General features: G+C 49.4%; 34 non-coding genes across 34 annotated transcripts; all 34 read left to right on the forward strand.

Moving 5' to 3' along the window:
- The first annotated feature begins 34 nt into the window (after positions 1-34).
- Positions 35-150, forward strand: LOC141065252 (U5 spliceosomal RNA). The gene has a single exon (XR_012226385.1). It is a non-coding gene; the product is annotated as a U5 spliceosomal RNA (small nuclear RNA).
- A 312-nt stretch (positions 151-462) lies between these two features.
- On the forward strand, positions 463-578 carry LOC141064144 (U5 spliceosomal RNA). Its single transcript, XR_012225383.1, has one exon. It is a non-coding gene; the product is annotated as a U5 spliceosomal RNA (small nuclear RNA).
- A 314-nt stretch (positions 579-892) lies between these two features.
- LOC141063933 (U5 spliceosomal RNA) lies at positions 893-1,008 on the forward strand. The gene has a single exon (XR_012225194.1). It is a non-coding gene; the product is annotated as a U5 spliceosomal RNA (small nuclear RNA).
- A 314-nt stretch (positions 1,009-1,322) lies between these two features.
- On the forward strand, positions 1,323-1,438 carry LOC141064404 (U5 spliceosomal RNA). The gene has a single exon (XR_012225618.1). It is a non-coding gene; the product is annotated as a U5 spliceosomal RNA (small nuclear RNA).
- Positions 1,439-1,752: 314 nt separating this feature from the next.
- LOC141063835 (U5 spliceosomal RNA) lies at positions 1,753-1,868 on the forward strand. The gene has a single exon (XR_012225107.1). It is a non-coding gene; the product is annotated as a U5 spliceosomal RNA (small nuclear RNA).
- A 314-nt stretch (positions 1,869-2,182) lies between these two features.
- On the forward strand, positions 2,183-2,298 carry LOC141065152 (U5 spliceosomal RNA). Its single transcript, XR_012226293.1, has one exon. It is a non-coding gene; the product is annotated as a U5 spliceosomal RNA (small nuclear RNA).
- A 314-nt stretch (positions 2,299-2,612) lies between these two features.
- On the forward strand, positions 2,613-2,728 carry LOC141064873 (U5 spliceosomal RNA). The gene has a single exon (XR_012226040.1). It is a non-coding gene; the product is annotated as a U5 spliceosomal RNA (small nuclear RNA).
- Positions 2,729-3,042: 314 nt separating this feature from the next.
- LOC141065031 (U5 spliceosomal RNA) lies at positions 3,043-3,158 on the forward strand. The gene has a single exon (XR_012226183.1). It is a non-coding gene; the product is annotated as a U5 spliceosomal RNA (small nuclear RNA).
- A 314-nt stretch (positions 3,159-3,472) lies between these two features.
- LOC141063887 (U5 spliceosomal RNA) lies at positions 3,473-3,588 on the forward strand. Its single transcript, XR_012225153.1, has one exon. It is a non-coding gene; the product is annotated as a U5 spliceosomal RNA (small nuclear RNA).
- A 314-nt stretch (positions 3,589-3,902) lies between these two features.
- LOC141065118 (U5 spliceosomal RNA) lies at positions 3,903-4,018 on the forward strand. Its single transcript, XR_012226262.1, has one exon. It is a non-coding gene; the product is annotated as a U5 spliceosomal RNA (small nuclear RNA).
- A 314-nt stretch (positions 4,019-4,332) lies between these two features.
- Positions 4,333-4,448, forward strand: LOC141063947 (U5 spliceosomal RNA). Its single transcript, XR_012225207.1, has one exon. It is a non-coding gene; the product is annotated as a U5 spliceosomal RNA (small nuclear RNA).
- Positions 4,449-4,762: 314 nt separating this feature from the next.
- On the forward strand, positions 4,763-4,878 carry LOC141064749 (U5 spliceosomal RNA). The gene has a single exon (XR_012225931.1). It is a non-coding gene; the product is annotated as a U5 spliceosomal RNA (small nuclear RNA).
- Positions 4,879-5,192: 314 nt separating this feature from the next.
- On the forward strand, positions 5,193-5,308 carry LOC141064383 (U5 spliceosomal RNA). Its single transcript, XR_012225599.1, has one exon. It is a non-coding gene; the product is annotated as a U5 spliceosomal RNA (small nuclear RNA).
- A 314-nt stretch (positions 5,309-5,622) lies between these two features.
- LOC141064875 (U5 spliceosomal RNA) lies at positions 5,623-5,738 on the forward strand. Its single transcript, XR_012226042.1, has one exon. It is a non-coding gene; the product is annotated as a U5 spliceosomal RNA (small nuclear RNA).
- Positions 5,739-6,044: 306 nt separating this feature from the next.
- On the forward strand, positions 6,045-6,160 carry LOC141064947 (U5 spliceosomal RNA). The gene has a single exon (XR_012226106.1). It is a non-coding gene; the product is annotated as a U5 spliceosomal RNA (small nuclear RNA).
- A 314-nt stretch (positions 6,161-6,474) lies between these two features.
- On the forward strand, positions 6,475-6,590 carry LOC141063967 (U5 spliceosomal RNA). Its single transcript, XR_012225225.1, has one exon. It is a non-coding gene; the product is annotated as a U5 spliceosomal RNA (small nuclear RNA).
- Positions 6,591-6,904: 314 nt separating this feature from the next.
- LOC141064005 (U5 spliceosomal RNA) lies at positions 6,905-7,020 on the forward strand. Its single transcript, XR_012225259.1, has one exon. It is a non-coding gene; the product is annotated as a U5 spliceosomal RNA (small nuclear RNA).
- Positions 7,021-7,327: 307 nt separating this feature from the next.
- On the forward strand, positions 7,328-7,443 carry LOC141065164 (U5 spliceosomal RNA). The gene has a single exon (XR_012226306.1). It is a non-coding gene; the product is annotated as a U5 spliceosomal RNA (small nuclear RNA).
- Positions 7,444-7,757: 314 nt separating this feature from the next.
- LOC141063632 (U5 spliceosomal RNA) lies at positions 7,758-7,873 on the forward strand. The gene has a single exon (XR_012224924.1). It is a non-coding gene; the product is annotated as a U5 spliceosomal RNA (small nuclear RNA).
- Positions 7,874-8,186: 313 nt separating this feature from the next.
- Positions 8,187-8,302, forward strand: LOC141063959 (U5 spliceosomal RNA). The gene has a single exon (XR_012225218.1). It is a non-coding gene; the product is annotated as a U5 spliceosomal RNA (small nuclear RNA).
- Positions 8,303-8,616: 314 nt separating this feature from the next.
- LOC141064886 (U5 spliceosomal RNA) lies at positions 8,617-8,732 on the forward strand. Its single transcript, XR_012226052.1, has one exon. It is a non-coding gene; the product is annotated as a U5 spliceosomal RNA (small nuclear RNA).
- A 314-nt stretch (positions 8,733-9,046) lies between these two features.
- On the forward strand, positions 9,047-9,162 carry LOC141063771 (U5 spliceosomal RNA). Its single transcript, XR_012225050.1, has one exon. It is a non-coding gene; the product is annotated as a U5 spliceosomal RNA (small nuclear RNA).
- Positions 9,163-9,475: 313 nt separating this feature from the next.
- On the forward strand, positions 9,476-9,591 carry LOC141065053 (U5 spliceosomal RNA). Its single transcript, XR_012226202.1, has one exon. It is a non-coding gene; the product is annotated as a U5 spliceosomal RNA (small nuclear RNA).
- Positions 9,592-9,898: 307 nt separating this feature from the next.
- LOC141064141 (U5 spliceosomal RNA) lies at positions 9,899-10,014 on the forward strand. Its single transcript, XR_012225380.1, has one exon. It is a non-coding gene; the product is annotated as a U5 spliceosomal RNA (small nuclear RNA).
- A 314-nt stretch (positions 10,015-10,328) lies between these two features.
- Positions 10,329-10,444, forward strand: LOC141064393 (U5 spliceosomal RNA). The gene has a single exon (XR_012225608.1). It is a non-coding gene; the product is annotated as a U5 spliceosomal RNA (small nuclear RNA).
- A 314-nt stretch (positions 10,445-10,758) lies between these two features.
- On the forward strand, positions 10,759-10,874 carry LOC141064888 (U5 spliceosomal RNA). Its single transcript, XR_012226054.1, has one exon. It is a non-coding gene; the product is annotated as a U5 spliceosomal RNA (small nuclear RNA).
- Positions 10,875-11,188: 314 nt separating this feature from the next.
- LOC141064962 (U5 spliceosomal RNA) lies at positions 11,189-11,304 on the forward strand. The gene has a single exon (XR_012226119.1). It is a non-coding gene; the product is annotated as a U5 spliceosomal RNA (small nuclear RNA).
- Positions 11,305-11,618: 314 nt separating this feature from the next.
- Positions 11,619-11,734, forward strand: LOC141063934 (U5 spliceosomal RNA). The gene has a single exon (XR_012225195.1). It is a non-coding gene; the product is annotated as a U5 spliceosomal RNA (small nuclear RNA).
- Positions 11,735-12,048: 314 nt separating this feature from the next.
- LOC141064405 (U5 spliceosomal RNA) lies at positions 12,049-12,164 on the forward strand. Its single transcript, XR_012225619.1, has one exon. It is a non-coding gene; the product is annotated as a U5 spliceosomal RNA (small nuclear RNA).
- Positions 12,165-12,478: 314 nt separating this feature from the next.
- On the forward strand, positions 12,479-12,594 carry LOC141063836 (U5 spliceosomal RNA). Its single transcript, XR_012225108.1, has one exon. It is a non-coding gene; the product is annotated as a U5 spliceosomal RNA (small nuclear RNA).
- Positions 12,595-12,908: 314 nt separating this feature from the next.
- LOC141064079 (U5 spliceosomal RNA) lies at positions 12,909-13,024 on the forward strand. The gene has a single exon (XR_012225324.1). It is a non-coding gene; the product is annotated as a U5 spliceosomal RNA (small nuclear RNA).
- Positions 13,025-13,338: 314 nt separating this feature from the next.
- On the forward strand, positions 13,339-13,454 carry LOC141065021 (U5 spliceosomal RNA). Its single transcript, XR_012226174.1, has one exon. It is a non-coding gene; the product is annotated as a U5 spliceosomal RNA (small nuclear RNA).
- A 314-nt stretch (positions 13,455-13,768) lies between these two features.
- Positions 13,769-13,884, forward strand: LOC141064931 (U5 spliceosomal RNA). Its single transcript, XR_012226093.1, has one exon. It is a non-coding gene; the product is annotated as a U5 spliceosomal RNA (small nuclear RNA).
- A 314-nt stretch (positions 13,885-14,198) lies between these two features.
- LOC141064974 (U5 spliceosomal RNA) lies at positions 14,199-14,314 on the forward strand. The gene has a single exon (XR_012226130.1). It is a non-coding gene; the product is annotated as a U5 spliceosomal RNA (small nuclear RNA).
- Positions 14,315-14,587: the final 273 nt, after the last annotated feature.

Consider the following 14,587-nt stretch of genomic DNA (forward strand, 5'->3'; position numbering starts at 1 on the left):
ATGGTGGTGGGTCAGGAGGAAGCCCTTGCCCAGTATACTCTGGCTTCTCTTCAGAACGTAAAAATCTTTCGACTTTTACTAAAGATTTCCGTGGAGAGAAGCAAACCTGAGTTTTGTGGCAATTTTTGCATGCTCCAGCTTGCTGGGGCTTCCTTAAATGGGTTCAACAACAGAATGAAGGAATGAGTGGGTGGGGTTTTGGTGGAAGACTGTCCTCTGGGGCTGCTGGGATCTGTCTCTCATTTGAATATTGTAGCAGTGGATGGCCTTCTTCAAGGCAGCGGGACATGTGACTCTCTGGCAGCAGGATGGAGCTGAACACGGAGCAGCCTGCGGAAAATGGGCTGTGTTGCTGTTTTTGTTTTTCCATAGCCAAACCACGCACCCACTTCTAGGTGGTCTCCCTGGGCCAAATGAGGGCTGTGCCCATGGTGGTAGGTCAGGAGGAAGCCCTTGCTCAGTATACTCTGGCTTCTCTTCAGAACGTAAAAACCTTTCGCCTTCTACTAAAGATTTCCGTGGAGAGAAGCAAACCTGAGTTTTGTGGAAATTTTTGCATGCTCCAGCTTGCTGGGGCTTCCTTAAATGGGTTCAACAACAGAATGAAGGAATGAGTGGGTGGGGTTTTGGTGGGAGACTGTACTCTGGGGCTGCTGGGATCTGTCTCTTATTTGAATATTGTAGCAGTGGATGGCATTCTTCTAGGCAGCGGGACATATGACTCTCTGGCAGCACGATGGAGCTGAACACGGAGCAGCCTGCGGAAAATGGGCTGTGTGTTGCCGTTTTTGTTTTTCCATAGCCAAACCACACACCCACTTCTAGGTGGTCTCCCTGGGCCAAATGAGGGCTGTGCCCATGGTGGTAGGTCAGGAGGAAGCCCTTGCCCAGTATACTCTGGCTCCTCTTCAGAACGTAAAAATCTTTCGCCTTTTACTAAAGATTTCCGTGGAGAGAAGCAAAACTGAATTTTGTGGCAATTTTTGCACGCTCCAGCTTGCTGGGGCTTCCTTAAATGGGTTCAACAACAGAATGAAGGAATGAGTGGGTGGGGTTTTGGTGGGAGACTGTACTCTGGGGCTGCTGGGAAATGTCTCTCATTTGAATATTGTAGCAGTGGATGGCCTTCTTCCAGGCAGCGGGACATGTGACTCTCTGGCAGCAAGATGGAGCTGAACATGGAGCAGCCTGCGGAAAATGGGCTGTGCGTTGCCGTTTTTGTTTTTCCATAGCCAAACCACGCACCCACTTCTAGGTGGTCTCCCTGGGCCAAATGAGGGCTGTGCCCATGGTGGTAGGTCAGGAGGAAGCCCTTGCCCAGTATACTCTGGCTTCTCTTCAGATTGTAAAAATCTTTCACCTTTTATTAAAGATTTCCGTGGAGAGAAGCAAAACTGAGTTTTGTGGCAATTTTTGCATGCTCCAGCTTGCTGGGACTTCCTTAAATGGCTTCAACAACAGAATGAAGGAATGAATGGGTGGGGTTTTGGTGGGAGACTGTACTCTGGGGCTGCTGGGAAATGTCTCTCATTTGAATATTGTAGCTCTGGATGGCCTTCTTCCAGGCAGCGGGACATGTGACTCTCTGGCAGCACGATGGAGCTGAACACGGAGCAACCTGTGCAAAATGGGCTGTGTGTTGCCGTTTTTGTTTTTCCATAGCAAAACCACGCACCCACTTCTAGGTGGTCTCCCTGGGCCTAATGAGGGTTGCGGCCATGTTGGTAGGTCTGGAGGAAGCCTTTGCCCAGTATACTCTGGCTTTTCTTCAGAACGTAAAAATCTTTTGCCTTTTACTAAAGATTTCGGTGGAGAGAAGCAAAACTGAGTTTTCTGGCAATTTTTGCACGCTCCAGCTTGCTGGGGCTTCCTTAAATGGGTTCAACAACAGAATGAAGGAATGAGTGGGTGGGGTTTTGGTGGGAGACTGTACTCTGGGGCTGATGGGAGATGCCTCTCATTTGAATATTGTAGCAGTGGATGGCCTTCTTCCAGGCAGCGGGACATGTGACTTTCTGGCAGCAGGATGGAGCTGAACACGGAGCAGCCTGCGGAAAATGGGCTGTGTGTTGCCGTTTTTGTTTTTCCATAGCCAAACCACGTACCCACTTCTAGGTGGTCTCCCTAGGCCAAATGAGAGCTGTGCCCATGGTGGTAGGTCAGGAGGAAGCCCTTGCCCAGTATACTCTGGCTTCTCTTCAGAACGTAAAAATCTTTCGCCTTTTACTAAAGATTTCCGTGGAGAGAAGCAAAACTGAATTTTGTGGCAATTTTTGCACGCTCCAGCTTGCTGGGGCTTCCTTAAATGGGTTCAACAACAGAATGAAGGAATGAGTGGGTGGGGTTTTGGTGGGAGACTGTACTCTGGGGCTGCTGGGAAATGTCTCTCATTTGAAATTTGTAGCAGTGGATGGCCTTCTTCCAGGCAGCGGGACATGTGACTCTCTGGCAGCAAGATGGAGCTGAACATGGAGCAGCCAGCGGAAAATGGGCTGTGTGTTGCCGTTTTAGTTTTTCCATAGCCAAACCACGTACCCACTTCTAGGTGGACTCCCTAGGCCAAATGAGAGATGTGCCCATGGTGGTAGGTCAGGAGGAAGCCTTTGCCCAGTATACTCTGGCTTCTCTTCAGAATGTAAAAATCTTTCGCCTTTTACTAAAGATTTCCGTGGAGAGAAGCAAAACTGAGTTTTGTGGCAATTTTTGCACGCTCCAGCTTGCTGGGGCTTCCTTAAATGGGTTCAACAACAGAATGAAGGAATGAGTGGGTGGGGTTTTGGTGGGAGACTGTACTCTGGGGCTGCTGGGAAATGTCTCTCATTTGAATATTGTAGCAGTGGATGGCCTTCTTCCAGGCAGCTGGACATGTGACTCTCTGGCAGCACGATGGAGCTGAACACGGAGCAGCCTGCGGAAAATGGGCTGTGTGTTGCCGTTTTTGTTTTTCCATAGCCAAACCATGCACCCACTTCTAGGTGGTCTCCCTGGGCCAAATGAGGGCTGTGCCCATGGTGGTAGGTCAGGAGGAAGCATTTTCCCAGTACATTCTGGTTTCTCTTCAGAACGTAAAAATCTTTCGCCTTTTACTAAAGATTTCCGTGGAGAGAAGCAAAACTGAGTTTTGTGACAATTTTTGCACGCTCCAGCTTGCTGGGGCTTCCTTAAATGGGTTCAACAACAGAATGAAGGAATAAGTGGGTGGGGTTTTGGTGGGAGACTGTATTCTGGGGCTGATGGGAAATGCCTCTCATTTGAATATTGTAGCAGTGGATGGCATTCTTCCAGGCAGCGGGACATGTGACTTTCTGGCAGCAGGATGGAGCTGAACACGGAGCAGCCTGCAGAAAATGGGCTGTGTGTTGCCGTTTTTGTTTTTCCATAGCCAAACCACGCACCTACTTCTAAGTGGTCTCCCTGGGCCAAATGAGGGCTGCGTCCATGGTGGTAGGTCAGGAGGAAGCTCTTGCCCAGTATACTCTGGCTTCTTTTTAGAACGTAAAAATCTTTCACCTTTTACTAAAGATTTCCGTGGAGAGAAGCAAAACTGAGTTTTGTGGCAATTTTTGAACGCTCCAGCTTGCTGGGGCTACCTTAACTGGGTTCAACAACAGAATGAAGGAATGAGTGGGTGGGGTTTTGGTGGGAGACTGTACTCTTGGGCTGATGGGAGATGCCTCTCATTTGAATATTGTAGCAGTGGATGGCCTTCTTCCAGGCAGCGGGACATGTGAGTTTCTGGCAGCAGGATGAAGCTGAACACGGAGCAGCCTGCGGAAAATGGGCTGTGTATTGCCATTTTTGTTTTTCCATAGCCAAACCACGCACCCACTTCTAGGTGGTCTCCCTGGGCCAAATGACGGCTGTGCCCATGGTGGTAGGTCAGGAGGGAACCCTTGCCCAGTATACTCTGGTTTCTCTTCAAAACGTAAAAATCTTTCGCCTTTTACTAAAGATTTCCGTGGAGAGAAGCAAAACTGAGCTTTGTGGCAATTTTTGCACGCTCCAGCTTGCTGGGGCTTCCTTAAATGGGTTCAACAACAGAATGAAGGAATGAGTGGGTGGGGTTTTGGTGGGAGACTGTACTCTGGGGCTGATGGGAGATGCCTCTCATTTGAATATTGTAGCAGTGGATGGCCTTCTTCCAGGCAGCGGGACATGTGACTTTCTGGCAGCAGGATGGAGCTGAACACAGAGCAGCCTGCGGAAAATGGGCTGTGTGTTGCCGTTTTTGTTTTTCCATAGCCAAACCACGCACCCACTTCTAGGTGGTCTCCCTGGGCCAAATGAGGGCTGTGCCCATGGTGTTAGGTCAGGAGGAAGCACTTGCCCAGTATACTCTGGCTTCTCTTCAGAACGTAAAAATCTTTCGCCTTTTACTAAACATTTCCGTGGAGAGAAGCAAAACTGAGTTTTGTGGCAATTTTTGCACTCTCCAGCTTGCTGGGGTTTCCTTAAATGGGTTCAACAACAGAATGAAGGAATGAGTGGGTGGGGTTTTGGTGGGAGACTGTACTCTGGGGCTGATGGGAGATGCCTCTCATTTGAATATTGTAGCAGTGGATGGCCTTCTTCCAGGCAGCGGGACATGTGACTCTCTGGCAGCAAGATGGAGCTGAACATGGAGCAGCCTGCGGAAAATGGGCTGTGTGTTGCCGTTTTTGTTTTTCTATAGCCAAACCACGCACCCACTTCTAGGTGGTCTCCCTGGGCCAAATGAGGGCTGTGCCCATGGTGGTAGGTCAGGAGGAAGCCCTTGCCCAGTATACTCTGGATTCTCTTAAGAATGTAAAAATCTTTCGCCTTTTATTAAAGATTTCAGTGGAGAGAAGCAAAACTGAGTTTTGTGGCAATTTTTGCACGCTCCAGCTTGCTGGGACTTCCTTAAATGGGTTCAACAACAGAAAGAAGGAATGAGTGGGTGGGGTTTTGGTGGGAGACTGTACTCTGGGGCTGCTGGGAAATGTCTCTCATTTGAATATTGTAGCAGTGGATGGCCTTCTTCCAGGCAACGGGACATGTGACTCTCTGGCAGCACGATGGAGCTGAACACGGAGCAGCCTGCGGAAAATGGGCTGTGTGTTGCCATTTTTGTTTTTCCATAGCCAAACCACGCACCCACTTCTAGGTGGTCTCCCTGGGCCAAATGAGGGCTGTGCCCATGGTGGTAGGTCAGGAGGAAGCCCTTGCCCAGTATACTCTGGCTTCTCTTCAGAACGTAAAAATCTTTCGCCTTTTACTAAAGATTTCCGTGGAGAGAAGCAAACCTGAGTTTTGTGGAAATTTTTGCATGCTCCAGCTTGCTGGGGCTTCCTTAAATGGGTTCAACAACAGAATGAAGGAATGAGTGGGTGGGGTTTTGGTGGGAGACTGTACTCTGGGGCTGCTGGGATCTGTCTCTCATTTGAATATTGTAGCAGTGGATGGCATTCTTCTAGGCAGCGGGACATGTGACTCTCTGGCAGCACGATGAAGCTGAACACGGAGCAGCCTGCGGAAAATGGGCTGTGTGTTGCTGTTTTTGTTTTTCCATAGCCAAACCACGCACCCACTTCTAGGTGGTCTCCCTGGGCCAAATGAGGGCTGTGCCCATGGTGGTAGGTCAGGAGCAAGCACTTGCCCAGCATACTCTGGCTTCTCTTCAGAACGTAAAAATCTTTTGCCTTTTACTAAAGATTTCCGTGAAGAGAAGCAAAACTGAGTTTTGTGGCAATTTTTGCATGCTCCAGCTTCTTGGGGCTTCCTTAAATGGGATCAATGAAAGAATGAGTGGGTGGGGTTTTGGTGGGAGCCTGTACTCTGGGGCTGATGGGAAATGCTTCTCATTTGAATATTGTAGCAGTGGATGGCCTTCTTCCAGGCAGCGGGACATGTGACTCTCTGGCAGCAGGATGGAGCTTAACACAGAGCAGCCTGCGGAAAATGGGCTGTGTGTTGCCGTTTTTGTTTTTCCATAGCCAAACCACGCACCCACTTCTAGGTGGTCTCCCTGGGCCAAATGAGGGCTGCGGCCATGGTGGTAGGTCAGGAGGAAGCCCTTGCGCCGTATACTCTGGCTTTTCTACAGAACGTAAAAATCTTTTGCCTTTTACTAAAGATTTCCGTGGAGAGAAGCAAAACTGAGTTTTGTGCCAATTTTTGCACGCTCCAGCTTGCTGGGGCTTCCTTAAATGGGTTTAACAGCAGAATGAAGGAATGAGTGGGTGGGGTTTTGGTGGGAGACTGTACTCTGGGGCTGCTGGGAAATGTTTCTCATTTGAATATAGTAGCCGTGGATGGCCTTTTTTCAGTCAGCGGGACACGTGACGCTCTGGCAGCAGGATGGAGCTGAACACGGAGCATCCTGCGGAAAATGGGCTGTGTGTTGCCGTTTTCGTTTTTAAATCGCCAAACCACGCACCCACTTCTAGGTGGTCTCCCTGGGCCAAATGAGGGCTGCGGCCATGGTGGTAGGTCAGGAGGAAGCCCTTGCGCAGTATACTCTGGCTTTTCTTCAAAACGTAAAAATTTTTCGCCTTTTACTAAAGATTTCAGTGGAGAGAAGCAAAACTGAGTTTTTTGGCAATTTTTGCACGTTCCAGCTTGCTGGGGCTTCCTTAAATGGGTTCAACAACAGAATGAAGGAATGAGTGGGTGGGGTTTTGGTGGGAGACTGTACTCTTGGGCTGATGGGAAATGTATCTCATTTGAATATTGTAGCAGTGGATGGGTTTCTTCCAGGCAGCGGGACATGTGACTCTCTGGCAGCACGATGGAGCTGAACACGGAGCAGCCTGTGGAAAATGGGCTGTGTGTTGCCGTTTTTGTTTTTCCATAGCCAAACCACGCACCCACTTCTAGGTGGTCTCCCTGGGCCAAATGAGGGCTGTGCCCATGGTGGTAGGTCAGTAGGAAGCCCTTGCCCAGTGTACTCTGGCTTTTCTTCAGAACGTAAAAATCTTTCGCCTTTTACTAAAGATTTCCGTGGAGTGAAGCAAAACTGAGTTTTGTGGCAATTTTTGCACGCTCCAGCTTGCTGGCGCTATGGGTTCAACAACAGAATGAAGGAATGAGTGGGTGGGGTTTTGGTGGGAGACTGTACTCTGGGGCTTATGGGAAATGCCTCTCATTTGAATATTGTAGCAGTGGATGGCCTTCTTCCAGGCAGCTGGACATGTGACTCTCTGGCTGCAGGATGGAGCTGAACACGGAGCAGCATGCGGAAAATGGGCTGTGTGTTGCCGTTTTTGTTTTTCCATAGTCAAACCATGCACCCACTTCTAGGTGGTCTCCCTGGGCCAAATGAGGGCTGTGCCCATGGTGGTAGGTCAGGAGGAAGCCCTTACCCAGTATACTCTGGCTTCTCTTCAGAACGTAAAAATCTTTCGCCTTTTACTAAAGATTTCCGTGGAGAGAAGCAAAACTGAGTTTTGTGGCAATTTTTGCACGCCCCAGCTTGCTGTGGCATCCTTAAATGGGTTCAACAACAGAATGAAGGAATGAGTGGGTGGGGTTTTGGTGGGAGACTGTATTCTGGGGCTGATGGGAGATGCCTCTCATTTGAATATTGTAGCAGTGGATGGCCTTCTTCCAGGCAGCGTGACATGTGACTTTCTGGCAGCAGGATGGAGCTGAACACGGAGCAGCCTGCGGAAAATGGGCTGTGTGTTGCCGTTTTTGTTTTTCCATAGCCAAACCATGCACCCACTTCTAGGTGGTCTCCCTGGGCCAAATGAGGGCTGTGCCCATGGTGTTAGGTCAGGAGGAAGCCCTTGCCCAGTATACTCTGGCTTCTCTTCAGAACGTAAAAATCTTTCGCCTTTTACTAAAGATTTCTGTGGAGAGAAGCAAAACTGAGTTTTGTGGCAATTTTTGCACGCTCCAGCTTGCTGGGGTTTCCTTAAATGGGTTCAACAACAGCATGAAGGAATGAGTGGGTGGGGTTTTGGTGGGAGACTGTACGCTGGGTCTGCTGGGAAATGTCTCTCATTTGAATATTGTAGCAGTGGATGGCGTTCTTCCAGGCAGCGGGACAGGTGACTTTCTGGTAGCAAGATGGAGCTGAACACGGAGCAGCCTGCGGAAAATGGGCTGTGTGTTGCCGTTTTTGTTTTTCCATAGCCAAACCACGCACCCACTTCTAGGTGGTCTCCCTGGGCCAAATGAGGGCTGCGTCCATGGTGGTAGGTCTGGAGGAACCCTTGCCCAGTATACTCTGGCTTTTCTTCAGAACGTAAAAATCTTTTGCCTTTTACTAAAGATTTCCGTGGAGAGAAGCAAAAGTGAGTTTTGTGACAATTTTTGCACGCTCGATCTTGCTGTGGCTTCCTTTAATGGGTACAACAACAGAATGAAGGAATGAGTGGGTGGGGTTTTGGTGGGAGACTGTACTCTGGGGCTGCTGGGAAATGTCTCTCATTTGTATATTGTAGCAGTGGATGGCCTTCTTCCAGGCAGAAGGACATGTGACTCTCTTGCAGCACGATGGAGCTGAACACGGAGCAGCCTGCGGAAAATAGGCTGTGTGTTGCCATTTTTGTTTTTCCATAGCCAAACCACGCACCCACTACTAGGTGGTCTCCCTGGGCCAAATGAGGGCTGTGCCCATGGTGTTAGGTCAGGAGGAAGCACTTGCCCAGTATACTCTGGCTTCTCTTCAGAACGTAAAAATCTTTCGCCTTTTACTAAAGATTTCCGTGGAGAGAAGCTAAACTGAGTTTTGTGGCAATTTTTGCACGCTCCAGCTTGCTGGGGTTTCCTTAAATGGGTTCAACAACAGAATGAAGGAATGAGTGGGTGGGGTTTTGGTGGGAGACTGTACTCTGGGGCTGCTGGGAAATGTCTCTCATTTGAAAATTGTAGCAGTGGATGGCGTTCTTCCAGGCAGCGGGACAGGTGAATTTCTGGCAGCAAGATGGAGCTGAACACGGAGCAGCCTGCGGAAAATGGGCTGTGTGTTGCCGTTTTTGTTTTTCCATAGCCAAACCACACACCCTCTTCTAGGTGGTCTCCCTGGGCCAAATGAGGGCTGTGCCCATGGTGGTAGGTCAGGAGGAAGCCCTTGCCCATTATACTCTGGCTTCTCTTCAGAACGTAAAAATCTTTCGCCTTTTACTAAAGATTTCCGTGGAGAGAAACAAAACTGAGTTTTGTGGCAATTTTTGCACGATCCAGCTTGCTGGGGCTTCCTTAAATGGGTTCAACAACAGAATGAAGGAATGAGTGGGTGGATTTTGGTGGGAAACTGTACTATGGGGCTGCTGGGAAATGTCTTTCATTTGAATATTGTAGCAGTGGATGGCCTTCTTCCAGGCAGCGGGACATGTGACTCTCTGGCAGCAGGATGGAGCTGAACACAGAGCAGCCTGCGGAAAATGGGCTGTGTGTTGCCGTTTTTGTTTTTTCATAGCCAAACCACGCACCCACTTCTAGGTGGTCTCCCTGGGCCAAATGAGGGCTGTGCCCATGGTGGTAGGTCAGTAGGAAGCCCTTGCCCAGTATACTCTGGCTTTTCTTCAGAACGTAAAAATCTTTCGCCTTTTACTAAAGATTTCCGTGGAGAGAAGCAAAACTGAGTTTTGTGACAATTTTTGCACGCTCCAGCTTGCTGGCGCTATGGGTTCAACAACAGAATGAAGGAATGAGTGGGTGGGGTTTTGGTGGGAGACTGTACTCTGGGGCTGCTGGGAAATGTCTCTCATTTGAATATTGTAGCAGTGGATGGCGTTCTTCCAGGCAGCGGGACAGGTGACAATCTGGCAGCAAGATGGAGCTGAACACGGAGCAGCCTGCGGAAAATGGCTTGTGTGTTGCCGTTTTTGTTTTTCCATAGCCAAACCACGCACCCACTTCTAGGTGGTCTCCCTGGGCCAAATGAGGGCTGTGCCCATGGTGGTAGGTCAGGAGGAAGCCCTTGCCCAGTGTACTCTGGCTTCTCTTCAGAACGTAAAAATCTTTTGCCTTTTATTAAAGATTTCCGTGGAGAGAAGCAAAACTGAATTTTGTGACAATTTTTGCACGCTCCAGCTTGCTGGGGCTTCCTTAAATGGGTTCAACAACAGAATGAAGGAATGAGTGGGTGGGGTTTTGGTGGGAGACTGTACTCTGGGGCTGCTGGGAAATGTCTCTCATTTGAATATTGTAGCAGTGGATGGCCTTCTTCCAGGCAGCGGGACATGTGACTCTCTGGCAGCAAGATGGAGCTGAACATGGAGCAGCCAGCGGAAAATGGGCTGTGTGTTGCCGTTTTTGTTTTTCTATAGCCAAACCACGCACCCACTTCTAGGTGGTCTCCCTGGGCCAAATGAGGGCTGTGCCCATGGTGGTAGGTCAGGAGGAAGCCCTTGCCCAGTATACTCTGGCTTCTCTTCAGAATGTAAAAATCTTTCGCCTTTTATTAAAGATTTCTGTGGAGAGAAGCAAAACTGAGTTTTGTGGCAATTTTTGCACGCTCCAGCTTGCTGGGACTTCCTTAAATGGGTTCAACAACAGAATGAAGGAATGAGTGGGTGGGGTTTTGGTGGGAGACTGTACTCTGGGGCTGCTGGGAAATGTCTCTCATTTGAATATTGTAGCTCTGGATGGCCTTTTTCCAGGCAGCGGGACATGTGACTCTCTGGCAGCACGATGGAGCTGAACACGGAGCAGCCTGTGGAAAATGGGCTGTGTGTTGCCGTTTTTGTTTTTCCATAGCAAAACCACGCACCCACTTCTAGGTGGTCTCCCTGGGCCAAATGAGGGCTGTGTCCATGGTGGTAGGTCAGGAGGAAGCCCTTGCCCAGTATACTCTGGCTTCTCTTCAGAACGTAAAAATCTTTCGCCTTTTACTAAAGATTTCCGTGGAGAGAAGCAAACCTGAGTTTTGTGGAAATTTTTGCATGCTCCTGCTTGCTGGGGCTTCCCTAAATGGGTTCAACAACAGAAAGAAGGAATGAGTGGGTGGGGTTTGGGAGGGAGACTGTACTCTGGGGCTGCAGGGATCTGTCTCTCATTTGAATATTGTAGCAGTGGATGGCCTTCTTCTAGGCAGCGGGACATGTGACTCTCTGGCAGCACGATGGAGCTGAACACGGAGCAGCCTGCGGAAAATGGGCTGTGTGTTGCTGTTTTTGTTTTTCCATAACCAAACCACGCACCCACTTCTAGTTGGTCTCCCTGGGCCAAATGAGGGCTGTGCCCATGGTGGTAGGTCAGGAGAAAGCCCTTGCCCAGTATACTCTGGCTTCTCTTCAGAACGTAAAAATCTTTCGCCTTTTACTAAAGATTTCCGTGGAGAGAAGCAAAACTGAGTTTTGTGGCAATTTTTGCATGCTCCAGCTTGCTGGGGCTTCCATAAATGGGATCAACAACAGAATGAAAAAATGCGTGGGTGGGGTTTTGATGGGAGCCTGTACGCTGGGGCTGATGGGAAATGCTTCTCATTTGAATATTGTAGCAGTGGATGGCCTTCTTCCAGGCAGCGGGACATGTGACTCTCTGGCAGCACGATGGAGCTGAACACGGAGCAGCCTGCGGAAAATGGGCTGTGTGTTGCCGTTTTTGTTTTTCCATAGCCAAACCACGCACCCACTTCTAGGTGGTCTCCCTGGGCCAAATGAGGGCTGTGCCCATGGTGGTAGGTCAGTAGGAAGCCCTTGCCCAGTATACTCTGGCTCCTCTTCAGAACGTAAAAATCTTTCGCCTTTTACTAAAGATTTCCGTGGAGAGAAGCAAAACTGAATTTTGTGGCAATTTTTGCACGCTCCAGCTTGCTGGGGCTTCCTTAAATGGGTTCAACAACAGAATGAAGGAATGAGTGGGTGGGGTTTTGGTGGGAGACTGTACTCTGGGGCTGCTGGGAAATGTCTCTCATTTGAATATTGTAGCAGTGCATGGCCTTCTTCCAGGCAGCGGGACATGTGACTCTCTGGCAGCAAGATGGAGCTGAACATGGAGCAGCCTGCGGAAAATGGGCTGTGTGTTGCCGTTTTTGTTTTTCCATAGCCAAACCACGCACTCACTTCTAGGTGGTCTCCCTGGGCCAAATGAGGGCTGTGCCCATGGTGGTAGGTCAGGAGGAAGCCCTTGCCCAGTATACTCTGGCTTCTCTTCAGATTGTAAAAATCTTTCACCTTTTATTAAAGATTTCCGTGGAGAGAAGCAAAACTGAGTTTTGTGGCAATTTTTGCATGCTCCAGCTTGCTGGGACTTCCTTAAATGGCTTCAACAACAGAATGAAGGAATGAATGGGTGGGGTTTTGGTGGGAGACTGTACTCTGGGGCTGCTGGGAAATGTCTCTCATTTGAATATTGTAGCTCTGGATGGCCTTCTTCCAGGCAGCGGGACATGTGACTCTCTGGCAGCACGATGGAGCTGAACACGGAGCAACCTGTTGAAAATGGGCTTTGTGTTGCTGTTTTTGTTTTTCCATAGCAAAACGACGCACCCACTTCTAGGTGTTCTCCCTGGGCCTAATGAGGGTTGCGGCCATGTTGGTAGGTCTGGAGGAAGCCTTTGCCCAGTATACTCTGGCTTTTCTTCAGAACGTAAAAATCTTTTGCCTTTTACTAAAGATTTCGGTGGAGAGAAGCAAAACTGAGTTTTCTGGCAATTTTTGCACGCTCCAGCTTGCTGGGGCTTCCTTAAATGGGTTCAACAACAGAATGAAAGAATGAGTGGGTGGGGTTTTGGTGGGAGACTGTACTCTGGGGCTGATGGGAGATGCCTCTCATTTGAATATTGTAGCAGTGGATGGCCTTCTTCCAGGCAGCGGGACATGTGACTTTCTGGCAGCAGGATGGAGCTGAACACGGAGCAGCCTGCGGAAAATGGGCTGTGTGTTGCCGTTTTTGTTTTTCCATAGCCAAACCACGTACCCACTTCTAGGTGGTCTCCCTAGGCCAAATGAGAGCTGTGCCCATGGTGGTAGGTCAGGAGGAAGCCCTTGCCCAGTATACTCTGGCTTCTCTTCAGAACGTAAAAATCTTTCGCCTTTTACTAAAGATTTCCGTGCAGAGAGGCAAAACTGAATTTTGTGGCAATTTTTGCACGCTCCAGCTTGCTGGGGCTTCCTTAAATGGGTTCAACAACAGAATGAAGGAATGAGTGGGTGGGGTTTTGGTGCGAGACTGTACTCTGGGGCTGCTGGGATATGTCTCTCATTTGAATATTGTAGCAGTGGATGGCCTTCTTCCAGGCAGCGGGACATGTGACTCTCTGGCAGCAAGATGGCGCTGAACATGGAGCAGCCAGCGGAAAATGGGCTGTGTGTTGCCGTTTTTGTTTTTCCATAGCCAAACCACGTACCCACTTCTAGGTGGTCTCCCTAGGCCAAATGAGAGCTGTGCCCATGGTGGTAGGTCAGGAGGAAGCCCTTGCCCAGTATACTCTGGCTTCTCTTCAGAACGTAAAAATCTTTCGCCTTTTACTAAAAATTTCCGTGGAGAGAAGCAAAACTGAGTTTTCTGGCAATTTTTGCACGCTCCAGCTTGCTGGGGCTTCCTCAAATGGGTTCAACAACAGAATGAAGGAATGAGTGGGTGGGGTTTTGGTGGGAGACTGTACTCTGGGGCTGCTGGGAAATGTCTCTCATTTGAATATTGTAGCAGTGGATGGCCTTCTTCCAGGCAACGGGACATGTGAATCTCTGGCAGCACGATGGAGCTGAACACGGAGCAGCCTGCGGAAAATGGGCTGTGTGTGGCCATTTTTGTTTTTCCATAGCCAAACCACGCACCCATTTCTAGGTGGTCTCCCTGGGCCAAATGAGGGCTGTGTCCATGGTGGTAGGTCAGGAGGAAGCCCTTGCACAGTATACTCTGGCTTCTCTTCAGAACGTAAAAATCTTTCGCCTTTTACTAAAGATTTCCGTGGAGAGAAGCAAACCTGAGTTTTGTGGAAATTTTTGCATGCTCCTGCTTCCTGGGGCTTCCTTAAATGGGTTCAACAACAGAAAGAAGGAATGAGTGGGTGGGGTTTGGGAGGGAGACTGTACTCTGGGGCTGCAGGGATCTGTCTCTCATTTGAATATTGTAGCAGTGGATGGCCTTCTTCTAGGCAGCGGGACATGTGACTCTCTGGCAGCACGATGGAGCTGAACACGGAGCAGCCTGCGGAAAATGGGCTGTGTGTTGCTGTTTTTGTTTTTCCATAACCAAACCACGCACCCACTTCTAGTTGGTCTCCCTGGGCCAAATGAGGGCTGTGCCCATGGTGGTAGGTCAGGAGAAAGCCCTTGCCCAGTATACTCTGGCTTCTCTTCAGAACGTAAAAATCTTTCGCCTTTTACTAAAGATTTCCGTGGAGAGAAGCAAAACTGAGTTTTGTGGCAATTTTTGCATGCTCCAGCTTGCTGGGGCTTCCTTAAATGGGATCAACAACAGAATGAAAAAATGCGTGGGTGGGGTTTTGATGGGAGCCTGTACGCTGGGGCTGATGGGAAATGCTTCTCATTTGAATATTGTAGCAGTGGATGGCCTTCTTCCAGGCAGCGGGACATGTGACTCTCTGGCAGCACGATGGAGCTGAACACGGAGCAGCCTGCGGAAAATGGGCTGTGTGTTGCCGTTTTTGTTTTTCCATAGCCAAACCACGCACCCACTTCTAGGTGGTCTCCCTGGGCCAAATGAGGGC

Source organism: Dendrobates tinctorius, unplaced genomic scaffold, assembly GCF_039654945.1.
Source record: "Dendrobates tinctorius isolate UK_male_01 unplaced genomic scaffold, ASM3965494v1 ptg000250l, whole genome shotgun sequence".
In the NCBI taxonomy this organism is placed as follows: domain Eukaryota; kingdom Metazoa; phylum Chordata; class Amphibia; order Anura; family Dendrobatidae; genus Dendrobates; species Dendrobates tinctorius.